Source organism: Notamacropus eugenii, chromosome 1 (assembly GCF_028372415.1).
Source record: "Notamacropus eugenii isolate mMacEug1 chromosome 1, mMacEug1.pri_v2, whole genome shotgun sequence".
In the NCBI taxonomy this organism is placed as follows: Eukaryota; Metazoa; Chordata; class Mammalia; order Diprotodontia; family Macropodidae; genus Notamacropus; species Notamacropus eugenii.
The window spans coordinates 77585939-77612840 of NC_092872.1; the positions used below are offsets into that span (position 1 = coordinate 77585939).

Consider the following 26902-nt stretch of genomic DNA (forward strand, 5'->3'; position numbering starts at 1 on the left):
TTCCAAATTGACATTGAACTCTTCATTACCACTCTGAACACAGCCATTCAAACAATTCTGAATCCATTTGATTATATTATCATTTAATCATTAGCTCTTCATCTTTTCCACAAGAATAAAATGAGATAATTTCCCAAATAACATTTCTAATATCTAGGCAAACTTTATCCACACCTTCCCTGACATGTCACAGTTTCTGTTGTGTAATAAGACATCTCTTTTCATGCTGATCAGGCCTCACTAAATTTTACTATTTTTAACTATCTTTATCAACTTGATGGCTACAAGATGGTACCTCATCATTGTATATATTTCTCTGATTATTAAGCATTTGAACAATTTTCAAGAGTTTATTAGCAAATTGTCTTTCTTCTTTCCAGACCTATCTGTTTATATCATTTAACTACGTATCTATTGAATGACAGTGCCCAGACAAAAGTAGTAGATGAAATTAATATGAACAAATATGTGAAAAAGTATTTATTATATGCATACTATATTATATATGTTATATATGCACTCACACATATATATGTAATGCTTTAAGATTTGGGAAGCCGTCAAGATATATTAACGGTGTGCCTACTATGTGCCAGGCATGTGCAGTAGGGATGTAAATACAAAGTGTGAAATAATCTTTACTATCTCTGAGCTTACGTTCATGTGAAGGAGACCAGAAGTACATATATAAGTAGCTGTAGAATAAATTTAGTGGTAGAGTCATTCTCTGTTAGTAGAGAATAAATACAGAGTGATAATTAAACCCATGAGAGCTAATGAATTTGCCATTAAATTGTAAGGAGGAGAGAACCTAAGACAGAGCCTTAGGGAAAAGTCACAATTAAAGAGTGTGATATGGATGATAAACCAGCAAAGAAGATTGAAAAATGGTCAGACAGGTAGAAAAAGAACCAGTAGTGTCAAAAACCCAGAGAAGAAAGACTGTTCAGGGGGAAGGGTACAACAGTGTTAAGCACAACAAACAGGTCAAGAAGAATGAGAACTGAGCAAATAAGCTATCAGATTGCACAATTAAAAGCATTGGTAACTTTGTAGGAAGCATTTACAGTTGAGGGAAGAGGTTAGACATCAGATTTCTAAGAGTTGAGAAGTGTTTACCTCTTTTGATTCTCAGTACAATCTGTTGAAGTAAGTACTACTATCTTCAGTTTACAAATGAGACAGAAAACTGAGTCTTGAAGAGATTGTGACTTGCCCATGATCATACAACTAGTAAGTGGGAGAGATAGGATTTGAATCCATGTTTGCCCTGATTCCAAATACGGGACTCTTTCCACTGTGCCATGTTGGCTTTCCATAATAGATATTACCCTTATAAGTTTCTTTCAGTTTTTATAGATTCATTAGATAGATTTACTCCAGTGTTTTTCATTTTTCTTTTGAAATATAACAGTTTATCTTATAAACCTCTTTAATATAATAAACCCATTTATTTGGTCTCCAATAATCTTTTCCATTTGCTTAATACTTTGACAATTCGATATTTGAATAACTCTGGAATCTCATTAATATGCCACCTACTCCAATGGTACAGATTGCAACCCATCCACACTTTGAGTACTACCCACTTCTGGTGATTCATGTGAGTATAGATGACACTTCCAGAAGGAGCCTAGAAATCATTGCCAAAGATTACAGATCCTTGGGCAATAAACTGAAGACCACAGGGGCACAGGTGGCGTTTTTATCACTGCTGTCCACTGAGGGTAAGGAATGCAAAAGAGAAAAATTTTTCAGAAGTGAACAGCTGGTGAGGAAAAGTCTGAGAGTGAGATTTGGATTTCTGGACCATAACTTAAAATACAGACATAACAAGCTGTTGGCCCAAAATGGTGTACACTTCACAAGGGCTGTTAAGAATGCATTGGTGTGGAGTCTTGCAAATCTAATCAAAAGGACTTTCGACTCAATGGAAAGAGGAAGGGAGAAAATTTCCTACATATATCCAACAAGCTACATACTACAGAAAGAGAGCCACAAAGGAGAAAGAATAGTAACAGTGGAAACACTGGAAGCTCAGTGGAGACAACATCTCCACAGACATCTATATGCAAATGCCCAACAAGCAAGGTAAACTAAAGGTCCCAATGCAAGGAGGGAAATTTGACATCTTAGATATCCTGGAGCTTGGTTAGATGAGACTCATGACTGGAATATGGGTCTTGGTGGATATGTTATATTTAAGAGCACCTCAGACACTTGACACTCACTAGCTGTGTCACCTTGGGCAAGTCACTTAACCCCAATTGCCTCATCCTGGCTCATCTCCAGTCATCCTGATAAATATCTGGTCACTGGATTCAGATGGCTCTGGAGGAGAAGTGAGGTTGGTGACATGCACAGCCCTCCCTCACTCAAAACAAAGTCAAGTGCAAGTCACGTCATCATTTCTCTGATGGCATGGTCTTCTTCAGCAACAAAGGACGAACACACACCAATATATTTAAGAGAAGTAGGTCAGGTAAAGAGTAGGGATTGTATTATATACTAAAAAGACAAACTCACATGAACTTCTTACTCATTTCCTCTAAGTGTGTATTACAGTGACAAAAATCAATTCTGTTTTGCCCCTGTTCACCCAAATGCCCCCCCTTTAGGGGAGGCAAAATGGAATGCATTTGGGTGAATGAGGTAAAACAGAATTGATTTTTGTCATTGTAATATGCACTTAGAGGAAATGGGTAAGGAATGGGTAAGGAAGATGTGATATTGGTGGTGGGGTACTTCAGTTATCCACACATCTGTTGAAGCTCTGTCTGCCAGACAAAACAACTAACAATTATTACCTTGCCTTAATGAGTTCATCCTTCAAAAGGTAAAGAAATCAACAAAAGGGAATTCTATTCTGTTTTTTTTTCTCACCAACAGGAAGGAATTGGCTTCTAGAGTGAAAATTATGGGAACTTTGAGAAAAAATGGCCACTCCTTTTTAAATGATATGAGAGGAAAGCTCATTGTTGTTTGACATGCACCCTAAATTTTAGGAGAGTAGTCAGTCACAAAAACTTTTATTAAAAACTGTGTGCCAGGCACTGTTAGGTATGGGGGCAGGGGTGTACAAAAAGAGCAAAAATAATCCCTATCCTCAGTGAGCTTATAGTCTAATGGGAGGGGCTAGAGAAGATAACATGTGCATAAATAGGTGTATACAAGATACCTACAGAATAGATGAAAAGTAATTTTAGAGCAGAAGGTTTAGCAACTGAAGGAACCAGGAAAGGTCTCCCGTAGATTTCACAGAAAGGCTAAATAGGATCCCACAGACTAAAAGTCAGTTTAGGAGATAGATGGTGGACAGACAGACAGACAGATAGAGAGATAGAAAAGGAAGGAGGAAGGAAGGAAGGAAGGAAGGAAGGAAGGAAGGAAGGAAGGAAGGAAGGAAGGAAGGAAGGAAGGAAGGAAGGAAAGAAGGAAGAAAGGAAGGAAGAACATTAAGTGCTTACTATTTGCTAGGCACATAAAATGGTGAGAGTTTGGGGGCACAGCTGGAAAGCAGGAGGGAGAAAAGATTGTAGGAAATGGTATGGAAGCCCGGGCCTTGGCAAAGTGAGGCAAAAGATTATCTATCAGAGATGGGGGCTGGAGAGAGAAGTCCAGGTTCCTAGAGGAATCTGATTATGGTATATGGTTAGACAATAGGGCCATGATGGGTGTCTGACAGTGGGTGTGAGGGTGTGTGTGTGAAATCCAGAAGTGATGTGCAGTTTTGGTCCTTGGCAAGATATGAAAGCATCAAGAGGAAATTCTGAAGATACAAAGAGAAGTAATTTTTATAAACAAGAAAAGGGGGCATCATTTGTAAAGACTAATATGGATGAATAAGGAATTTGGGAAACAACTTAAGATGTTTAGAATACACATACAGAAGATAGAAGCAAGGCCAGGTAACAGGATGAATACAGAAGTGTGGCACCATATACCCAGAATGAACTGTGCCTAGAGTGGAAAATTAAAAATGGAAAAAGACTTTTTATTTATCTACATTGCGAAGGGAAAGGGAACAAGCCATTATTATCTGCCTACTATCTGCCAAGCACTGTGCCAAGCCTCATTTGATCCTCACAGCAACCCTAGGAGGTAGGTACTATTATCACCCCCGTTTTATAGTTGAGGAAACTGAGGCAGAAAGTGGTTAAGTGACTTGCCCAGGATGACCCAGCTATGAAAGGTATAACTCTGGATGTGAACAAAGGTCTTCCAGACTCCGGAGCCAATGCTCTGTACACTATAGCTGCCCCTTTTTTCTTGGGAAAAGATGACTCAAGATGGTCTAGAGCAGCTGTTCAGAGTGTATGGTATGATAATTGGTGAAAGGAAAGCTAGAACTGATCAATTCCTAGTTAGTTTCTGTTTTCTCTGCTGAGGAGAATGATCTTTGGGCAGGAAAAAAGCAGAACAAAAAAAGTGAGAGTAAGAGAAGAGCTGCCTCATCAGAGTATTGCAAGTCACTTGGCCCAGGAAAACAACATCCTTGGGTACTAAGATAATAGATAGATATGATTTCTAACTCATCATCAATGGTGTGGGAAAGATGGTGGAGGACAGATGAGGGCCCTTTTTTTCTGGAGAAGAGCAAATTATTTCCCCATTTTCAGAATAGGAAAGAGTAATGTAATCTTTACACCGTAAGCCAGAGAACTTTTATTGGATTTTTGGCAGCATTTTAGAACAGGGGTTCTTAACTTTGGGGTCTGTGAACTTGTCTTTAATATTTTAAAAACTATTTCAATATAATTTCGTTTCCTTTATAATCCTATGCATTTAAAAAAACACATTATCTTGAGGATAGGCTTCATCAGACTGCTAAAAGGCCCATGACAGAAAAAAAGGTTAAGAACTGCTCTAGAAAAAAATTTTTTTTAAATGATGATTAGTAAACATTCAGAGAATTGATCACAAAGAACTATTCCAGTTTCAGAAAGAGTAGATTATGGCAAACTAACCTATTTTCCTCTTTTGACATGGCTAATAAACTGGGAGATTGGCTAAAGTTTACATAAAATATGCCCAGATTTTAGCAAAGTATTTGAAAAAGATTGTTTTGTTGTTATTGTGGGGGGAAATGGATGGTATAATTAGATGGATGCAGAACTGATTAAATGGCTGGACCCAGAAAGTAACCATTCATAATTCGATGTCAGTTTGGAAGGTCTCCAGTGGATCCATGCTTTGTCCTATGCTAGGGAACATTTTTATCAATTACTTAAAGGCACAAGTATCATCCTTATCAAATTTGCAAGTGACACAAAGCTGGAGGGACAGCTAAAACACTGGATGAGAGAGTCCAAAAATATTCCAACAAGCTATACGATTGGGCTGAGTCTAAAAACATGAAATTTATAAGGACAATTAATATCCTACTCTTGGGCCCAGAAAATCAACTTCACAAATCAGGGGAAGCATAGTTAGAAATTTGTCTGAAAAAGATGCATGAGTGTGGTGGACAGGTCACTCAAAATATGACTGATCAATGTGCTATGGCTGCCAAAGAACCTAACATGGTCATGGGGTGTGCTAAGAGAGTCAGAATTTTCAGGAATCTGAAGTGAGAATCTGCTATACTCTGCCCTTCTCTAATGACCTCTAGAGCGCTGTGTTTAATTCTGGCACCATGTTTTAGGAAGACATTGACCATCTGAAAAATACCCAGAGGAAGGAGGTCAGCCAGGGTGGTGGTCATGCCACCTGAGAATAGGTTGAAGCAACTGGGAATGCTTAGCCTGGAGAAAAGAAGAGTCAGGGGCACATGATAACTATATTCAGACATTGAAGAACTGTCTGTCATATGGAAAAACAATTAGACTTGTTCTGTTTTGTCCTAATGGTTAGAATTAGAAGTAATGGATGAAAGTTATAGAGAAGCAGATTTAGGCTGATGGTCAGCGAGCATTTGGCAAGTACCCAGATGCAAGGAAAAGCTTAATGATTAAATTTGCCCCACCGTGGAATGAGAAGTCTCAAAAGATAGGGTTTCCTTCCTCCTTGAAGATCATTAAGCAAAGGTTGGGTGACCACTTGTCAGAGATACTACAGAGGGGACTCTTTTAGGACGTGGGTTAAACTTGATGGCCACCAAGGTCCCTTCCAACTCAGTGATCCCGTGTTCCTTCTCGTCTTCTGCAATCATTGGTCAGTCTATTCCATCCATCCTCCACAAACAGTTGCATATTGTCTACTCATCAGGATGAGTAAACGCTTTTTCCTCTACATCTCCTCACCTTTCATGAACCTCAGTGGAGCCTCACAGGCTGCTCATCTGTTATGTCCCACCCCCCACCTCCACCCCTGCTCCTTGAACTTACCATGTGATTGGCCCAACTTTTCTAGCTTTTTCTACCTCTTCCTGAATATCTTTTATACTGCTTCTGATGAACCATGTATCACACGCTATCTATACACAGCATATGTATCTACTTTGCTGTCTGGCTGACCTTCATCTTTAATCCTTTGCAAGTAAATAATCATTTGATAATGTAATATCTTCTTTATCTTTTTCCTTTTCCCCTTCCCTTCCCTTCTGTTCCCTTTCCCCTTATCTGAAGCACATACATTGGACAACACTAGGCTGCTGCCTAAGGGCTATTTTCTGGACCCTCCTGCCTTAACAGATATTACCAATAGTAACTATTGCTGTTTCCCTCCCAACTTGATGTACTTCTTTTTCTTTGCCTCATTAAAGGAGCCATTCCCTCACTACTTCTTAGACAGGCCTGTTGACTGAATGGGCCTTACCTCACCCTGAGTGAGTACCTGAATAGACCTTGGCCTCTTTAGGCCATCTCCAGTCATCCTGATGAGTATCTGGTCACTGGATTCAGATGGCTCTGGAGGAGAAGTGAGGCTGGTGACCTTGCACAGCCCTCCCTCACTCAAAACAAAGTCAAGTGTAAGTCATGTCATCATTTCTCTGATGGCACGGTCTTCTTCAACAATGAAGGACAAACACAACACCAGTCCTCTTTATCTCCACTATTAAGGTAATAATAATAGTGGACATTTGTGTAGCCTTTTTTAAAGTGTTTTACACATGTTAACTCACTTAATCCTTACAACAACCTGGTGAGGCAGATGCTACCATTATATTCCCATTTTACAGATGAGGAAACTAAGGCTGAGAAAGGTTTAGGGATTTACCTAGGGACGCACAGCTAGTGTCAAAGGCATGTTTGAACTTGGGTCTTCCTGACTCTAGCTAGACTTATGGCAATATCCAACTAATTGTAAAGATATAATTCTTTTTTCTTCCCATTTTTTTCTAGCTTTAAAACTATTGAGATCACTAACTTTGTCTCCTTCCTCTTCATCCAATAGAATGTCAGTTCCTGGAGGGCAAGAACTCTTTCCTTTTTTATCCTCACTTTAGCACATTTCTTGACACATAGTAGGTACTCAATGCTTGTTTATTGTTTGACTCTACTGAAATTTCTCATGGTATATCATTTTTTAAATTTTTTAAAAATCATGCTGCTATCCAATTGTCTCAACAAATTTTATTGAATAATGATTTCTTTCCCAGTATTCTATAATCTTGGGCATGGCCAATACAAATTCATTTTAAATCTAAATTAAATTTTAAATCTAAATCTAAATTCTGGATTCCTTATTCTACTCCATCTCTCTCTCTCTCCCCCTTGCTTTCTCTCTCTCTCTGTCCTTCTCTCCCTCCACCCCAGAAATAGTTTTGATAATTGTCCCTTTATAGTATAATTTGAGCTCTGGAAACACAAAGTTTCCTTCATTTTTCTTTCTCATCTTTCCTCTAAATATTTTTATATATTACATTCCTCTGTATTTTCTTACCCAACATCAGGAGCTCTCTGTAATGCTACTTAATCAAGAGGGCAATTCAGGGTAGCCCAGGGGTGGGGAACTTTTGGATTTGGATTCAGTCAAAGGGCGGCACTTGGGGACCTAGAGGGCCACATATGGCCTTGAGGATGCAGGTTCCCCACCCATGGTAGCCATTGTTCCATTTTCACAGGATAGTGTCCTAAGCAAAGAAGGAAAAAAGTGGGGTTTTCTCTAGAGACATTAAGGAAGCATCCAGACTTATAGATATCCTAGAGGAAGAATTGAATGGACTTGGGCTATGCCTGTGAATTGAATGTAGGAAAAACAAGGAGTCTGTTTTCCAGCCTCATCATCCTTTTAGCTGTGTTTTAGTGCTCACCACTGAAATATCCAGAGCTTTAAGCCCTCCCTATTCTAGGGCCCTGCTTCTTTGCCTACTTCTGACATCTTCTTGGCAAGTTCTGCAAAGGCATAGGTTCCTACCAGCATCACCATGACAAGCCACTTCTCTTGTGGTGGGAGTGGGGAGGAAGAAGAGGGCCTCAGGAAAGGCAGAGATGAAACAAGAATCTCCATTTGAGAGGGCTGTGTTCATCTTTGTTCCATTAGAATTAAAACTCTTTATGTACAGAAGGTCTTCTGGTCACCATGCCTTGTGGGAACTATGGCTCAGTCCATCAACAATCCATCATTAATACTTAGGGCACCTCGGATGTGCCAGATACTGTTGTAAGTGCTGCAGATACAATTCCCCAAATGAATGAGTCATTCCCTATTCTCAAGAAGGCTGAATTCTGTTGGAGGAAACAACCTGAACCTGTGTACATATGGACAGACTAAATACATTGGACTAGGAATCAGAAAACATGACTTAGAATCCAGGACCTGCTATTTATTGATAGGAGACCTTAGGCGAGTCATTTATCCTCTCCTGGCTTGAGTTTCCTTCTATATAAAATGTGGGGGGAGAGGCAACATGACATCAGTATTTATAAATCTCTAGTTGTAGTAAATTTCCCCCAGTTTTGTACAACGTAGGCAGTGGGTACAGTGGCTGCTTGATGAATGGAATGGTGTCATCACCAAGTCACAGGACTTTGGTCCAGATTCCATCTCTGACATTCCTTGTCTGGCCTTGGACAAGTCACACCCTGAGCCTTGTCTTCCTCATCTGTCAAATGAGATGGTTAATCTAGAGGGCCTCTGAAGCCCTGTTCAGTTCTATTACCAAAAATTTTTTATTCTTTAAAATATGTAAGCTTAAAAAACAAACAAACAAGCTGGTTCTTCCTTCCTGTTTTTCCTGTTTCCTCTGCCTCCACCTCCTGGGACAAACCTGAGAGCTGCCCTGCTGAGACCATGCAGGGTGGAGCAATCTGCGGTCAAAAATGTAAAGATTTGTTACTAGTCTACCACACAGTTTGGGTAGGAGAACACTGAACTAGATGTGCCCTAAGATTGCTTCCAGATCTGATATTTCTATTGTTTTGCTACAGTGATATAAAAGGGAGTCACATATGAATGCAGGGCTATGGAAGGGGCAGTTTCTATATGGGTCAAGTGTCAGTGCAGTCTAGTTGGGCATCTCTTCTCAAGGCACAGGCTCCCACTGTTTTTAGGCAAGATTGAATGTGAAGCCCTTTAGGAAGCTAAGCATACAATCCCTGAAAGGCCACCGGCTTTCCAAAAGCAAGAGCACTCCCCCAGTCCCCAAATCCAAGTACCATTTCCCCTTACCAAAGGTTCTGACCTCCCAGGCCACTGGGAAAGTCTCCTTCTAATAAAGCACAGCCAATATTCCCTCTGCGAGAACAGAGCCATGAACTGCGTAAGGCCAGAGACCCAGAAGATGGCACAAATATTATTGCCGTCCATTGTCCGCCATCTCCTCCTCCTCTGGAGAGTAAGCATTTGGAAAGGTTTAAATCTTTCTCAATGATTTGTCAGTTTCACTAATTAAGTAATGTTAATTACATTTACTGAAAATGAAAATTAATCCACCTCACTGCATCCTGCCTTCCCTGTGCAAAGTATATCATTCACTGAGTTGCAGGCCGTGTAAAATTTACAGTACTAATTATGTTGTCAGATCTATTAGTAAATACAGTCCATAAAGCGCAATGTGCTAACTTGATTGGAGGGCAGGTTCATCCTAGTTGTTAGTTTAATTACTGTTTAGTCATTTAAGTTCTCAAATGTTTGCTTCATTTTCCCTAAATCAAATTAAATACATACAAATATGTGTTCTGTCTCCAAGGGGCATGCTGTTGTTTCCAATATTATTTAAAATCAGATTCCTAATTGAATTGGTACATGCAGGCCCAGCAGCACAGCAGTTACTAAGGATCATGACCTAGTACTCTCACAGCTTTATAGTAACTCCATCAAATGCTAGCAGACTATTTCCAGTTAGAAATGGCCTTTCACCCCCAGGCTTGGGAAAAGGGCCAATCCAATGGCACAGAAGAATATAAGGCAATGGACTTGGCCTCTTGAGAAAATGCCTAGTTTCAGTGATTTGGTGGCCTAGGAGAAAGTGCCTCTGCCTACAGGAGCTGTGGAAGTCAGGCCTTCCACCATGTGTCAAGCAAGATGGCTCCACTCCATAGCCTCTGCTTCCAGGGGTTGTGGAAATCCAGGCCTGATACCATGTGTCAAGCAAGATGGCGCCACTCCATAGCCTCTGCTTCCAGGGGTTGTGGAAATCCAGGCCTGATACCATGTGTCAAGCAAGATGGCGCCACTCCATAGCCTCTGCTTCCAGGGGTTGTGAAAATCCAGGCCTGATACCATCTGTCAAGTGAGATGGTCCATTCTACTCATCAAGCCAATGTGGAGGGCAGTTCTCTTACTGCAACTGGAGGAAGGAAAGTCAGGAGCTTGGAAATCTAAAAAGGTGCTTGCCGGAATTCTCCCACACCAGGATGGCTGACTCTCTTCACCTGCCTTCAGACAAGTTTGCTTCCAAACCCATCTGGCAACACAACCCTAGGGAAAAGTCTCCCAGACTTACACATACTTCACAATTTCTCAATCCCAACAGTTAGAAGGTTTTTCCTATCATCTGCTGTGACTGGGGTGAAGGAAACCTCAGCCAAAGTAAGACTTCATCCCTTAACCACGCTTGTTCTACCTGGCTGGGATTTGTCCCAGAGCTTTTAGGGAACCATTGGAGAAGGGATTTACCCTAATTGCAATGAGCACCTTTCTGTCTTCAGGCTACAGCCACTGAAGTACAGCTAGATGACTGCTGCTTCATGTAGTTTGTCAAGTTCCTCTCCACCAACTGAGGGAACCACCTCCCATGCTACTCCCGATGGGTTTTGTGGGCCTCATGTCAAGTTAAGGATTTCTAGAAATGGAAGACCTGCTCTGAGAACATTTCAAAATACTTTTTTATCTGCATAGTATGGATATACTTGTGCAGCTAGCCACTGCCCTCAGCCCATTTACCAAGTCCGACTAAAACTTTAATCAACTTTCAATCCATGTTGGTGGAATGCTTAAATAAATTTCACATTTCTACAGCATTCTAAGGTTCACAAAGCACTTTCTTCACAATCATCCTGTGAGTTAGGTAATGTACATAATAGCCTCATTTTAGAGATGAGGGAACTAAGGCACAGTCACAATCAAGATCACGTAGTGAAATCAAGATTTGAAGCCAGGCCTCCTGACTGAATCCAGTACTCTTTCTAACTATCTAGCATCTCCCCTGAGGCTTTTTGCCCCTCCTCATCTGGGGGGGCTGACAGAGCTAAAGTATTCTCTGCAAGGTACTAATATGGTATTATTCACATAAGAGTTGCAAGTTCTTCAGGCATCCCATCCAACCTGTGTCTGGTCAAGGTCACCTTCTACAACATTCCCAAAAGCTAATCAATCATCCAGCCTCCAGCAATAAGAAATCCATTCACTAGCTCCTGGAGCAGCTCATTATACTTTTTGGATAGCTCTAGCTGTTAGGAATTTCTTCCTCACCCCAAACCAACACCTTATTGCACCTTTCAACTACTGTTCCTAAGCCTATCCTTTGAGGCCAAGGAGAAATCCAATTCTTGCTCCCTGATGGTGCTTTAGATACTCAAAAAAAACTGTCATGTCCTAGTGGAAGGAGTGCATTTGGAGTTAGGAGTTGGATTCAAGTCCTGCTTCTGTCTACATCTGTGTGAACTTGGGCAAATCACTCAATCTCATGGTGTTTTAGTTTCCTCCTCAATAAAATAAAAGCAGTTATACTAAATGACTTAAGGGCCTGCAATGGAATCCTGACTTCACTGACTAAATGACCTCTTAAGGAAATATTCTGCAATCCCTCTAAGTCTTCTCTTTAGGCTAAACACTTCCCATTCCTTCAAATTATTGTCATGTGACAGGATCTTGAGGCCCTCTGCCATTCTGGTTATCCTCCATCTCGCCTACGTCTTTCGTGAAATGCAGTGTCTGGAACTGAATGCAGCATTCCAGACATGTCCTGACCAAGACATGTAGCTGACCTGTTACCTCCCTTGTTGCCTCTCAAGAGGATCATTTTCTGTCTTTTCTATCACATTATTGACTTCTGTAGAGTTTGCAGTCCACTGAGACATAACAAGCTTTCTCAATTGTTGTCTAGTCAGATCTCTGTTAAAATGAATTATTCGAAATAAAAATGAAACTGAGGACAAAGTTACAGAGCCATCTGTGATTTAAATTGCACAGCTATCATTTGTATATCAAATCAGGTCGTCTCACACCTCAGAGGTCAGAGACCCAGAGTGATTTGCAGAGCTGATTTTTATAACAGAAAAGGGGAACAAAAAAGATTACAGAAACTTGTTTTGAACATAATTCAATTGGACAAAGCAAGTCAAGTGACTAGTTAGCTTCTCCCAGGTTCTTTTAATCCTATCCCAGAAGGTCTTGCCTTACAAGTGGTACCCTTTGCAACCAGGAAAGAGGACCTTGTGGTCAGTAGTTAGTAGCCACCATGCATCTTCCTTAGAAGATTCCATTCTTCGGGGCATAGCCAAGAGGGCAGAATAGAAGGACAAACCTGCTGTAGCTCTCTCCCCAAAGTCCATAAAATACCAGCAAAAATGACTCTAAACAAGTACTAGAGCAGCAGAAGCCACAAAACAACAGAGTGAATGAGATTTACAGCCCAAGGCAGCCTGGAAGACCAACAGGAAAGGTCTATTGCACTGGGCTCAGAGTGGAGCTCAGTCCAAGGAGTGCAGCCCAGCCTTGGCCATGTAGTGTGGCAGGGACAGGACTGGAGCAGGCTTCAGGGAGCAGATCCCAGGTAGCTGCTGCACTTCCCAGATTTCTCAACCCATAAATGCCAGAGAAAGCTTCAAAGGTCAGTGAGAAAGCTCTTTCACCTGGGTGAGAAGGAAGCAGAGTCCTGCCCTAGTGCTGGCCCCAGGCGGCTGCAGCATCCATTTTTGAAGCCCTTGACCTAAAGACCCTGGGGGAATCAAGTGGATGATCTAAATCTCAGTCCCTGAGTGGTGGCCCTAGGGTGAGGAGGAACATTGGCATGGTGGAGCTGGTGGAGGCTCTGGTGAGGGAACCTACTCACAGATCCTGGGCAGAAAAGCTTGTGGTTGCTCCCAGACCAGAGTGTAGTCCAGGAAAGGAGTAAACTCCTCTCCCTTGGTTGTGCCACCTTGGAGGAACTGAGAACTTACAGGTGCCTAGAGTATACCTCCCTACTGGACAAAGAACTCAAAAGTCAAGTGACTGACTAGAAAAATGCCCAAAAAAGGGAAAAAAATAGGACTATAGCAGGTCACTTTCTTGGTGAACAGGTATTTTCCTCCATCCTTTCTAAAGAGGAAGAACAAAGCATATCATTAGAAGAAGACATCAAAATCAGGGCTTCTTCATCCAAAACCTCCAAAATACATTTGCAATGGTCTCAGGTCATGGAAGAGCTCAAAAGAGAATTTGAAAATCAAGTAAGAGAGGTGGAAGAAAAATTGGGGAGAGAAATGAGAGCAATGCAAGAAAATCATGAAAAGTGAGTCAACAGCTTGCTAAAGGAGACCCAAAAAAATGTTGAAGAAAATAACACCTTTAAAAATAGACTAACCTGCCCCAGCTGCTAAAGATGGAGCCATGAGTCGAAGGGCCCGAGCTCGGCTCCCAGCTTCAGCCTCACATCCATTGTGGTGGTGGTGGCAGCCCAGGAGCTGGGACTGAGCCCTGAATTCCACCCATCTGCCAGTCCAGACATCCACGGGGAAGGCAGGAAGTCAAATGGTACCAGGTCTTTGGGAAACTATGTGGCACTGCATCATGAGTGACAATAAATGTGATAGCCATTTTTATAGTGTGCAAGTTGCAGATTCAACTTTCACAGTACTAAAACATTACTAGCAATTAAAACCAATAGGATCTGGAGCTCAGGGAATTGTTTGTGCTGCTTTTGATACAGTTGTTGGGATAAATGTTGCTGTCAAGAAATTGAGTTGGACGTTTCAGAATCAAACTTATGCAAAGAGAGCTTATTGTGAACTCGTGTTAAAATGTGTCAATCATAAAAATATAATTAGCTTATTGAATTAACTTATTGAAATATAATTAGCTTATGTGAATACACATTTCACAATGTGTATTTGATTATGGAATTAATGGATGCTAATTTATGCCAAGTGATTCATATGGAATTGGACCATGAAAGAATGTCTTACCTTCATCAGATGCTTTGTGGTATTAAACATCTCCATTCAGCTGGTATAATACACCAAGATTTAAAACCCAGCAACATAGTAGTAAAGTCAGATTGCATATTCAAGATTCTTGATTTTGGCCTGGCACAGATGGCATGTACTAATTTTATGATGACTCCATATGTAGTCACACTATTACAGAGCACCTGAAGTTATCTTGGGGATGGGATACAAAGAAAATGTTGATATCTGGTCAGTGGGATGCATCATGGGAGAACTGGTGAAAGATTGTGTGATATTCTAAGGCACTGATATTGACCAGTGGAATAAAGTTATCAAGCAGTTAGGAACACCATCATCAGATGTTATGAAGAAATTGCAGTCAACTGTGAGGAATTATGTAGAAAACAAGCTGAAATATCCTGGTATCAGATTTGAAGAGCGTTTCCCTGATTGGATATTCTCATCAGAATCTGAACAAGATAAACTGAAAACAAGTCAAGCTAGAGATTTGTTATCGAAAATGCTTATAATAGATCCTGACAAGCCAATTTCTGTTAATGAAGCCTTATGGCATCCACATATTACTGTTTGGTATGACCCTGCTAAAGCAGAGGCACCACCACCCCAGATTTATGATGCCCAGTTAGAAGAACAAGAACATGCCATTGAAGAATGGAAAGAACTAATATACAAAGAAGTAATGGACTGGGAAGCAAGAAGCAAGAATGGTGTGGCAAAAGATCAGTCTTCAGATGCAGCAGTAAATAGCAACACCACTCCTTCTCAGTCCTCATCTATCAATGACATTTCATCCATGTTGACAGAGCAGACATTGGCTTCAGATAGACAGCAGCCTGGATGCCTTGACAGGATCCATTGAAGGCTGTCGATGATAAGTTAAAAATTGCAAACTTGCAATTGGAAAAGAACTCAATTCCATGCTTGTAAGTTCATGGAACCAAGAAGGGAAAGTCCATGTTCTGCATGGCCTAGTCAGTGCAATGCCTGTGCTCGTACTCAGCTTTAATTTGACTGCCTGCTTGATGTTATAAAAATGAAAACAACGCAATGTCTGAGAAAAAAAATCAAAAGCCAACCAGAATATTTCAGGTGAGCAATTATAGTAGGTGGGGGAAAAAAGATAATTGTGATATTAGCAGTGACCATGTATCTTTAACAAAATTCTGGACTTACACACATGTACCATCACAATCTTGCTTATTTATTTAGCTTTGCTTTTTGGCCTGTCTTGCATTCAAAACTGTGGTGTGCAAAAGTCCAGTGATGCTCCAGTGTGCTTTTTCAAGCCAGTTCTTATTCCTCCTAAGTAACATGGTGTCTACAATAGAAGAAATAAATAGTCGTATGAGATTTAATCAACTATTATTGCCTATTTTTGCTCTTATATCATAGTATGCTTCATCCTATAACTTTTTTTCTTTCAGAACAGGCATTTTAAAAGTACATATTTAGTAATAAAAAAGGCAGTTGCTTTCCATGAATTAATGGCATTCAAGGCTGAGGATGAATTATTGTAATATATATATGTGTACATATATATATGTTGATATTGACCACTACCCAAATAAAAATATTTATGAGGAAAAAAAATAGACTAACCCAAATGGCAAAAGAGGTCCAAAAAGCCAATGAGGAGAAGAATACTTTAAAAAGCAGAATTAGCCAAATGGAAAAGGAGGTTCTAAAGCTCAGTGAAGAAAATAGTTCTTTAAAAATTAGAATGGAACAGATGGAGGCTAATGACTTTATGAGAAACCAAGAAATTACAAAACAAGACCAAAAGAATGAAAAAATAGAAGAAAATGTGAAATATCTCATTGGAAAAACAACAGATCTGGAAAATAGATCTAGAAAAGACAATGTAAAAATTATGGGGCTACCTGAAAGCCAGGATGAATAAAAGAGCCTAGACATCATCTTTCATGAAATCATCAAGGAAAACTGCCCTGAGATTCTAGAATCAGAGGGTAAAATAGATCATGAAAGAATTCACTGATCACCTCCTGAAAGAGATCCAAAAAGAAAAACTCCTAGGAATATTGTAGTCAGATTCCAGAGTTCCCAGGTCAAGGAGAAAATATTGCAAGCAGCCCAAAAGAAACAATTCTAGTATTGTGGAAATACAATCAGTATAGCACAAGATCTAGCAGCTTCTACATTAAGGAATCAAAGGGCTTGGAATATGATATTCCAGAAGTCAAAGGGACTAGGATTAAAACCAAGAATCATCTACCCAGAAAAACTGAGTATAATACTTCAGGGGAAAAAAATGGTCATTCAGTGAAACAGAGGACTTTCAAGTATTCTTGATGAGAAGACCAGAGCTGAATGGAAATTTTGACTTTCAAACACAAGAATCAAGAGAAACATGAAAAAGTAAACAAGAAATAGAAATGATAAGGGACTTACTAAAGTTGAACTGTTTACATTCCTACATGGAAAGATAATATCTGTAACTCTTGAGACTTTTCTCAGTATTTGGGTAGTTGGAAGGATTATGTCCATATAGACAGAGGGCATAGGGTGAGTTGAATAAGAAGGGATGATATCTAAAAAAATAAAATTAAGGGGTGAGAGAGGAATATATTGGGAGGAGAAAGGGAGAAATGGAATAGGGCAAATTATCTCTCATAAAAGAGGCAAGAAAAAACTTTTTCAATGGAGGGGAAAAGGGGGGAGGTGAGAGGGAAAAAGTGAAGCTTACTCTCATTGCATTTGGCTTAGGGAGGGAATAACATGCACACTCAATTTGGCATGAAAATCTATCTTACACTACAGGAAAGTAGGGGAGAAGGGGATAAGTGGACTGTGGGGGGAATGATAGAAGGGAGGGCAAATCGGAGGAGGGAGTAATTAGAAGTAAACGCTTTGGGGGAGGGACAAGGTCAGAAGAAAGAATAGAATAAATGAGGGAAAGGATAGGATGGAGGGAAATATAGTTAGTCTTTCCCTGCATGACTATTATGGAAGTCTTTTGCATAACTACACATATATAGCCTGTATTGAATTACTTGCAATTCAGTGGGAATGTGTAGGGAGGAAGGGAGGGAGAGAAGTTGGAACTCAAAGATTTAGGAACGAATGCTGAGAGTTGTTTTTGCATGCAACTGGAAAATAAGGAATACAGGTAATGGAGTATAGGAATCTATCTTGCCCTACAAGAAAAGAGAGAAGATGGGTGTAAGAGAAGGGAGGGGTGCGATAGAAGAGAGGACAGATTGGGGGAAAGGGTAATCAGAATGCATGGTGTCTTGGGGGTAGAGGGAGGGGAGAGATGGGAAGAAAATTTGGAAATCAAAATCTTGTGGAAACGAATTTTGAAAACTAAAAATAAGTTAATTTTAAAAAAAAAAAGAAGATTCCATTCTCAACTTAGATTCTAGGCCAAGGAAAAAGAAGGGGGTTTATCTACCAAGACTGGAAAGAGGAGCTTAACCTCTGGCTAACCTTTCTCCAGCTGCCAGAAAGAGGAACTTAGCTTCTGGTCAACCCCGCTTTCTGCTAGAAAGGAAAACAACCTTTAAAAAAAGCCCCTTATAATACTATGACTATTTTGTTTTTCTAAATTATCTGCTACTAAACAATAAAGTCTATTCACTAAATCTATAGGTAAACTAGACTTGAGACTATCTATGTCAGGCTGGCTTAGCTTTTAGGGCTAGCTTTTCCTAAAGAAAAGAATTAATCCTATAATCAAACTAAAAATAAATAAAAATAATCAATACTAATTTATTTCCTTTTCACCTCCCTTATTCTCTAATTAAAGTTGATTTTTCATTTGTCCCTCTCCAGAAAGAACTGGATAAGCAAAAATTATAGACCAAATTGAATAGGATGAAAAATGTTACTGTTACTGTTAGCAGTCATAATAATAGCTTTTATATAGTGCTTTAAGATCTGTAAAACACTTTATATGCATTATTTCATTTGAAACTCATAACAGCCCTGTAAGGGAAGCAGCTGGGCAGCTGGGCAGCACAGTGTATAGACTACAGGACTTGGAGCTGGGAAAGATCTGAATTCAAATCTTTCCTCAGCCACTTGCTAGATCTGTGATATGAGACAAGTCACTTAGCTGCTTTAAGCCTCAATCTCCTTATCTGGAAAATGGGGGTAATAGAGTTGTTGTGAGGATAAATGAGATAATGCTCCTAAAGTGTTTTGCAAACCTTAAAGTACTATATGATGCTAGCAATTATTATCATCATATTTTCCATCCTACTTAATTTGGCCCATTATTTTAGCCTATCCAGTTGCTTTTTTGGAGCATAACTCCATCATGTAATATATTAGCTATGCCTCCAAGCTCATCTAAAAATTTGTCAAGCATACCCTGTCAAAAAGGGAAATGAGGTTAGTCTGGCATGACCTATTCTTGATGAAGCTCGGCTGGCTTATAGTGATTACAGCTTCCCCAAATGCTCACACATCATCCCCCTTAATAATGTATTCTGGAATTTTGCGGAGAATGGGAGTAGAATCTACTTTCATAGACTTTGTAGACTTCCACCTATTCCCATGTTGGAAAATCAGGACATTTGTCTCTCTCCAGTGTTGCAACACCCATCTCGTTCTACAAGATAATTAGAAGGTCATGGACAGCGGCTCCACAATCACATTTGCTATTCCTTTCAGTTCTCTGGGTTAGAGCTCATCGAGATCTGGTCACTTGAATTCATTGAGATCAGACATGCTGACTCCTCTATTCCCTCCACAGAGGCACAGGGAAACCAGTTTGTAGATTAGAATGAAAATGGCACATTGAACTTTATTTTCTACATGCTATCTAGGCTTTTTATTTATTTAACTAGTCACCTGACTTCTTTCGGGCCCTTAAGCTGTGGGACTGGAACTTATTCCCAGTTGCAGGAGACTTAATTCAATAGGTTTACAAAAACACAGATATAACATTTATGACTATCTGGATAAAGAAACTGTGCTCAATGGTTCAGCACTTAGAGGAGACCCATAACCAAGACCCTCCTTCCTGAGTCTAATGAGGATGTCAGTTGAGACTGCCCTGTCAGAAACCAGGAGGTGTAATGAGTTGCCAACAGTGAGAACCTTTGCCCTCTAAGACCTTAGCCAGTAGCATCTTGGGAAGCTAGTCTTTGGTTCTTGCTGCAGCTAGAATATGACAGGCTTCCTTTCTGAGAAAGGGTTTGACTTGCTTTCAGAGTCTCTTGGTCTCTGCTGCATCATGTCTGCTTGCTGAATTTTCCACTGCTTTGGCCAAATTTCTGGCTTCTGTTCGCTCTCCAAATTGGACCATCCCATTATCATCATTCCCTAGCCCTTATCTTGAGTCTTCTGGTTCCAAACTCCTACCTTGTCTACAATGGCCCATCATGATAAACACAGTGTTAAGCTACTCATCAGTGTGTCCATCTGCTTTTAGAAGCTGGTTCTGCTGAAGGTGAATTCTTAGCTGAGACCTTGAGGTTACCATATTATTGTTTTCCAAGTTTTGACTTCTGTTATAGTGGACACAAGGGACCCAATTACAGAGTGGTCAGCTCAACAGTCATAACTGGGAAGACTCAAGAATCATTTAACCTCAATCCTCAGCCACCTCCAGGAGCACCAGGTCCCAGAGAGAAGCTACCAATTAAGCCTTCTCCAATCCCTGGGAGGGAAATAGGAGCTAACTATATTTTAAAAACATTAGTAAACGGCCTACGGTGATTAGAGCACTGTTGGGCACTTAAGGAAATATAGAGTTTATCATGAAAGTAAATAAGCGTTCAGTTTAGAATTTCAGTAACCCTTTGTACCCTCCCTTCCTGAATTTGGATCAGGCAGAGGTCCAGCTAGCTTGAGTTTAGAACAAGATTGTTTTCCATGTCTCACTCTCCAGTGCGGAGAACTGTCCTGAGAGGTGCCCCACTGGACCTGATGCCAGCACTGGGATTGGCACATGTCCTTATTAGTGATATAGAAGGAAGAATTAAGAGGATATTCACTCATGTGAAGTTGTCATTACTTATGCCTTAGAAAAAGAGAGGAAAAGAATTCAGTCAGTAATAGAACTCAAGGGGACCTTGTTAAATTCTACTGATGGTCTATTGAAAACAGAATTAAGTTCATCAGGGAAGAATGCAAGATGGTACACTGAATGGTAAAAATTAAACTGTTGAAATGATTTTATTTTTAAAATCAGCATCTTCCTGAGGAGCCACTGAAGTCAACCTCTGATTATAGGTATACCCTGTATAATTTGGCCTCAACCAGTCATGTTGCAATAACATCGATAATGTATTATAACAAAACCCCAACTCAAGTCTCAAATGCCCATTTTAATTACCATTTGGTCAACTACCCATCTATAACATACTTTCATTGGAACTAACTGCCACCTATAAGATAATTCCAAGTAATATGTTTTAGAGAACTAATTAACAATGTTGGAGCATGCCTCTATTTGAGGACAGCTGTATTGGAATATGCATTTGGTGATTATCATGGACTCTCATTGAACATATCAAAGAAATAGATTTTTACAGGCATAGGCCTTTGTCTTTGTAATGGTTTTAAATTTGTTTGTGTTTTTCTGTTCTTTTGGAATGTGATATTTGAATTGTGTTCTTTTCTGAGAAAAGACTTTGTGTGAATTTTAAAGAGAAATGAAGTGTAGAATTTTGGAGCAGAAAGGAAATTTAAGGATAATCTAGTCTCAATCCTTCCAACCCCTCTATCTCTTTACAGAGTAGGAACTTGAGCCCTCAGAAGGTAAAGTTACCTTTTTTAATTTGTTTTATTGATACCTTTTGGTTCTACACCAATCATTTCCCTTTAACCCCTTCCCCTACCATAGCACCCCATCTCCACTGAACCCTGCCTTATGTCAAAGAAAAATCAACTGAAAGAGTGATTATACCTTAAAGTCTGCTCCACATCTGTAGTCCCTCACTTCTCTAGGGGGAGTAGACAGAGGTGTTTCATCAAGTTTCTGGTTTCATTTATGTTATTGTAGTCAGTGTGTATATTATTCTCTCAGCTCTGCTTACTTCACTCCACATCATTCATAGAAATCATCCTGTGTTTCTCTGAATCTTCCTAGTTGTCATTTCTTACGTTGCACCAATATTCTATTTTATTTCCATACCCACAAGTGTTTTGGATGCAGAACACTTTTATAGCCAGTGCTTTCACACTTCAGAAACCAGAATCAGCAAGTGCTATGAAACCAAGGCTTGATTTACTGTTTTGTTGATTGTCTAGAATTAAAGCAATGGAGAAAATGTGAACAGTGCAGGTTAAACTAAAAAGTGTGTCATGAGTACTTTTTTTTTCCTTTTTTAAAAGCTTGTTGTTAAGAAGCATTTACCAGCATACTACTGCATGCACCATGGTTTATTCAACCATTCCCCAACTGGTGGGTCTCTGTTTCATTTCCATGCTTATTTCTGTAAAAATGCTTTTAAAAGGTTCTAAAGATGATGGGAGCATACGTTCTTGTTATTGTTTCAGTCGTGTCTGACTCTTTGTGACCCCATTTGGGGTTTTCTTGGCAATGATACTGGAATGGTTTTACTATTTCCTTCTCCAGCTCATTTTATAGATGTTGTTTTTTTAGCTGTTGGTTTAATTGGTTAGTTGTTAATTTAGGTTTTTTTAGATTTTATAGTTGTTTTGCTACCATCAAGATTGCCGCTATGAATATTTTGCTATGTAAAGGATCTTTTTTTCTGCCATTAACCCCTTTGGGGCCTATACCCAGTAGCAGATTATGAAGTGTAGTGATATGAAGTTTAGGGACTTTTCTAAATGGGATTCCAAATGCTTTTCCAGAATGGTTGGACCAATTCGTTATCAGTCAGTCGATATGTGCTAAATGCTGGGGATACAAAGACAAAACAGAGGCAGTCCCTGACCTCAAGGGTTACATTCTAGTAGGAGAGATATAGGAAGGTATATAAGTATACACAGGATGTAGACAAAATGAACACTTTGGGGAAGGAGAACAGTGGTATCAGGAGAGATCAAGAAAGACTTCAAATAAAAGGTGGTACTTGAGCTGAGTCTTGAAGGGAGCCAGGGATCCCATGAAGCAGAAGCAAGGAAGGAGGCTTTCCAGGCACGTGAGAGAGCCAGCACAAAGTCGCCATGACCAGAGATGGAGTGTCAACTGTGGAAGTCACTAGAACTGGATCACAGAGTGCAAAGAAGGGTATAATATGTGGAAGGGCGGGCCAGGTGGCACCATAGTGCACAGAGCACCAGGCCTAGAGTCCAGAAGACTCATCTTCCTGAGTTCAAATCCAGCCTCAGACACTTACCAGCTGAGTGACCCTGGGCAAGTCACTTAACACTGTTTGCCTCAGTTCCTTATTTATAAAATAAGCTAGAGAAGCAAATGGCAAACCACTCCAGTATCTTTGACAGGGAAACCCCAAATGGGGTCATGAAGGGTCAGACATGACTAAACAAACAAATATGTGAAAAGACTGAAAAGGCAGGAAGAGTCCAGGTTGTAAAGAGAGTTTTTGATCTTATCTTTAAGGTACTTGGAAGCCACTGACGTTTAATGAGAAGGGTTGTGACATGATCAGACTTGTGCTTTAAGAAAAGCAGCTGTGGATCAGGTTCATGCAATCGTTTTTTTAATTTTGTTCATGCAATCACTTTAAAATTTTGTCATCACAGTTTTCTGATTTAACTTTTTAATCTTTTCTAGCCGTTGCTTGGCTAACAATTCTCCCCTTAACTATAGGTCTAAAAGGTCCTTTGTTCCATGATCCATTTTTGCATGTGACCTTTTATATTTAGGTACAGTGACTTACCCAGGGTCACAAGGCTGTTTAGTGGCAGAGCTAGTAGCAGGGCCCTGCCTTCTAGTTGATGTTTTATCTACCACATTCTGTTTCTTCTGAATCTGACCCAAGACACTGATGAACAAGGGCAGGGGAAGGGAGAAGGGCTAAGGAGAGAATGTTGAGGTCCATGATGTAGACATGGAAGGTGGTAAGTGCTGTCCAGCTGTCTTTGAGCGAAGAGAGTGGAGCTGGGACCAGAACCTCTCAGGGTCCTGTCTCTATAACTCCTTTGTGGTAGCCAGACACTAATGAGCAGACAGTTACCTCCCAGTTAGCAGATGTGAATTTCAAAACACTAATTTAGTTAAATTCAACAAACAAATGTTTGAACACCTACATATGTAAGCTTCTGTGCTGGCACCCTAGGGAATACAGAGATGAATAAGACATAGTCTCTCCCAGATCGGCTCAATTTCCTGACTTCAATGAGCTGGATTATAGTGAAATTTTGTGTGGTAAACACTTCGTAATACTGTTAGACAGGAGATTTGCCACTCACAGCTTCCACTAAAGGATGAAAAGCCACAGGAATGACTTCCAATTTTAATTTTCTGGTATGTGTTTCTTCTCCTGCCTCTACCCAGGGATGAGGGAGAGGGAATAGCAATAGAACTTGCCCTACGTTGAGGCAAAGAACCCTCTGTGGTACAGCTTAAAGCCTCTGCAGGTCAAGAAGTTTTAAAAAAAGCCATAGCTACAAGGGTCATACAAAGAGAAGAGTTGATACAAGCATTGGATGGGTCAAGTAAATAGCTGGAATTCATAACTGATGGTGCAGAGTGATGAGTTGAAGGGTTACAGGCAAAAAGCAATGACCAGGAATTGGTGCCAGGATGCTAGTCCAAGGAGTGATTCCCCCCCAAACATCATACAAACGTCAGGCAGAGTTTGATACCAGTGTGATAATAAGGGACCAAGTCCCACAGAAAATCCCATAATTCAGCTTCTTTTATAGTGTTTGAGTTGTTTTGTTTGTTTCGGGTTTTTTTTTGTTTTTTGCCTGGCCTAATGAACCCAATCCCACCTTTCAGCTTCCCCCCAAATTGTTAGCAGTTGGATAACCTCCACTACTGTGAGTGGGGGCATTAATCTCTAAAAAAACAGTTATTTCTAAGCAGAGGGGACCATAGTGAGCTGTTAAGAAAATGGCTTGGCTCTTGAGAATCTTAGGGAGCCAAGTTCTTTGTATACAGCAGGTACTCAGTAGTGGTGTGGAAGGGCCACCTTAATTCTAGCTTTGGCCCCCTCATTGCAGCTTTGAGCAAATCATTTAACATCTCTGGGGCCCAATGTCCTTATCTGAAAATAAGAGAGTTGGATTAGATGACCTTTAAGGGCTTTAAATGAATGACTGCATGAACAAGTGAATGAACTAGGAATTGCCTATTGTACCTGTTTTATCAGGTAGTTAGAATCTGTCCCAGCAATCCAGCATCCCTGGGTGTAAGTAGATCTTGGGTTACCAGTCATTACCAAGGGCCTGACACTGACAGGAAAAAGCTTTTGTTGACAGGATGGAAATTTCGTTGCATCAAATCCTGTTTGAAGCAGACCCAGAAACCTCTTGGTTACATGGGGATCATGTAGCAATGGTAGTCAGTATAAGAGGATCTTTTGGAGGGGAGGTGTAACAGCAAGGACTCTGGAATACACAGGAGGTCCTGCTGTACAGGTTCTTAGATCTGCTTTTCTAAAAGAAAGCAACTTTTGAAGGGTCAGCAATCTACTTTAATCAAGCACATATATCATTCACTTAGTTCAGGGGATGAGATCAATACCCTGAACTTCAGAGAAAATACAAACAGGGAAATAAAGACCAACATACAGGGCTTCCAACTGTCTAACCATAAGCAATACGTATGTCACAAATCAGCAGACAGGTCCAACTGTCTGACCATTACATACTTACGTAGTTACCAGAGAGAGAAGCACCAACATCTGGGTTTTCAAAGGGGGAGGGGGGCTCTTTAGCTGCTACCCAGAGTCTTGTTTGGCCAAACACTTCCAATGAGTAAGCCCCCAAACAAAACCTTACCTCAGAGTACTTATACACTTTTCAGAGCCAGAGGGCATCACAACCCTTGAAAATCAGTGGCTCATTAGAAATTAACAAAAGGTGTGGACTTTCCTTCAAAAGAAATCTCCCCTAATCAAACTTCCGTAATTGGCAGGCCCATTAATGGGTGGGTAAGATCTTTAATTCTCATTAATATAATTAACATTACAGGTGGTCAGGCAGGGATTTTGTCAGGGGGTCCTCAAAAGCATGGTGGATCATTTCATTCCCAGCATTGCCCCAAAGCAAAGAGAAATGGGTGGGGGGGGGAACATGATAAGAAGTGGGTGTCTAAGGGAAAGATGGAGCTAGTGTAAAAGAGATGAGACACAACCTAGATTAGGTAGGATAGAGAAGAGCAGAGAAAGGAGAGTGGTCATGCAGACTACTACTGGCACTCATTGTGGAGCAGAAAGAAGCAGGTTTATTAGCTACTAACCTGTTCCTGGTAGCTGGCCAGGTGGTAGTGGTCATTCTTGGTTTTTATAGGGTCCCCAAAGTACTCAGCTAGTCAAAGGAGTCACAGAAGTCCCAAGTTGGACTTCTCACACCAATTTTAAAATGAAGCCCCTAGATCTCTCTAGCTTGGCAGTAGCCAAGTTCAGCAGGGCTATTCTAGAGCAGAAGTGCCTCAACCACTAAAGTGTTATAAGGTCTGATGGCCAGAGGGGTCCATAGGCCCTCCTGGGCCCAGAATAAGTGGGAGAGGTTTTTGAGGTTTGGGGGAGATGGGAAGGATGGGAGCATACTGGCACAACAAGGATGACTAGCCCTTCACCCCAGGTTATGGTGATCCTCAAACTGTTGAAATAGTTGTTGGTTTAGTAGTTTTTCAGTCATGTCCAACTCTTTGTGACCCCATTTGGGGTTTTCTTGGCAAAAAATACTGGAGTGGTTTGCCATTTCCTTCTCCAGCTCATTTTATAGATGAGGAAACTGAGGCAAACAAGGTTAAGTGACTTGCCCAGTGTCACATAGCCAGTAAGTGTCTGAGGCTGGATTTGAACTCAGATCTTCCTGACTCCCGGCCCAGCCTCTATCCACTGTGCAACATTGTTGAAACAGACCTCCTCACAGTTTACTGGATAACGGACTGTTTGGGTGACTGAAGACCCAACAGATTCCTTACCTCATCCACTTCTGTATGTGACCCAAGAATCCCGCCAGAGCGAAGTGATGGAAAAGTATTCTAATGGGCAAGACACTGGCAGGAGAGGGGAATCTGTTTTGTATTTAATACCATCAAAAAATAATTCAGTCCTGCCAAGGAGCCACATAGAGGCAGGTCAGATTATAAATGGGTGCACTAGAATAGAGCAGTTTCTGTAGATAAGACCCTTCAAAGGAACTCTCTTTCTCCTCCTATCAAAATTCAACGTCCAAAACAAGTTCTTATATATGTATCAGTAAAGGTATTTAGTCAATGTGAGTCACTAATGTTACATTCCTTGAGGCATTTACATTTTAAAGCTCATCCCTGCTTATGGATAACTTTGCCCAGCAGCTAACAGATGTGAGATTGTTGGGAAATAGAG

At 40.5% G+C, this 26902-nt stretch overlaps 1 protein-coding gene and 1 pseudogene across 3 annotated transcripts in view; both read left to right on the plus strand.

Annotated features, from left to right (window-relative positions):
• Positions 1–26902, plus strand: part of DNAI1 (dynein axonemal intermediate chain 1) — a 276867-nt gene that overhangs the window by 142252 nt on the left and 107713 nt on the right. The window lies entirely within an intron of this gene.
• LOC140502074 (mitogen-activated protein kinase 9 pseudogene) lies at positions 3379–14821 on the plus strand (annotated as a pseudogene).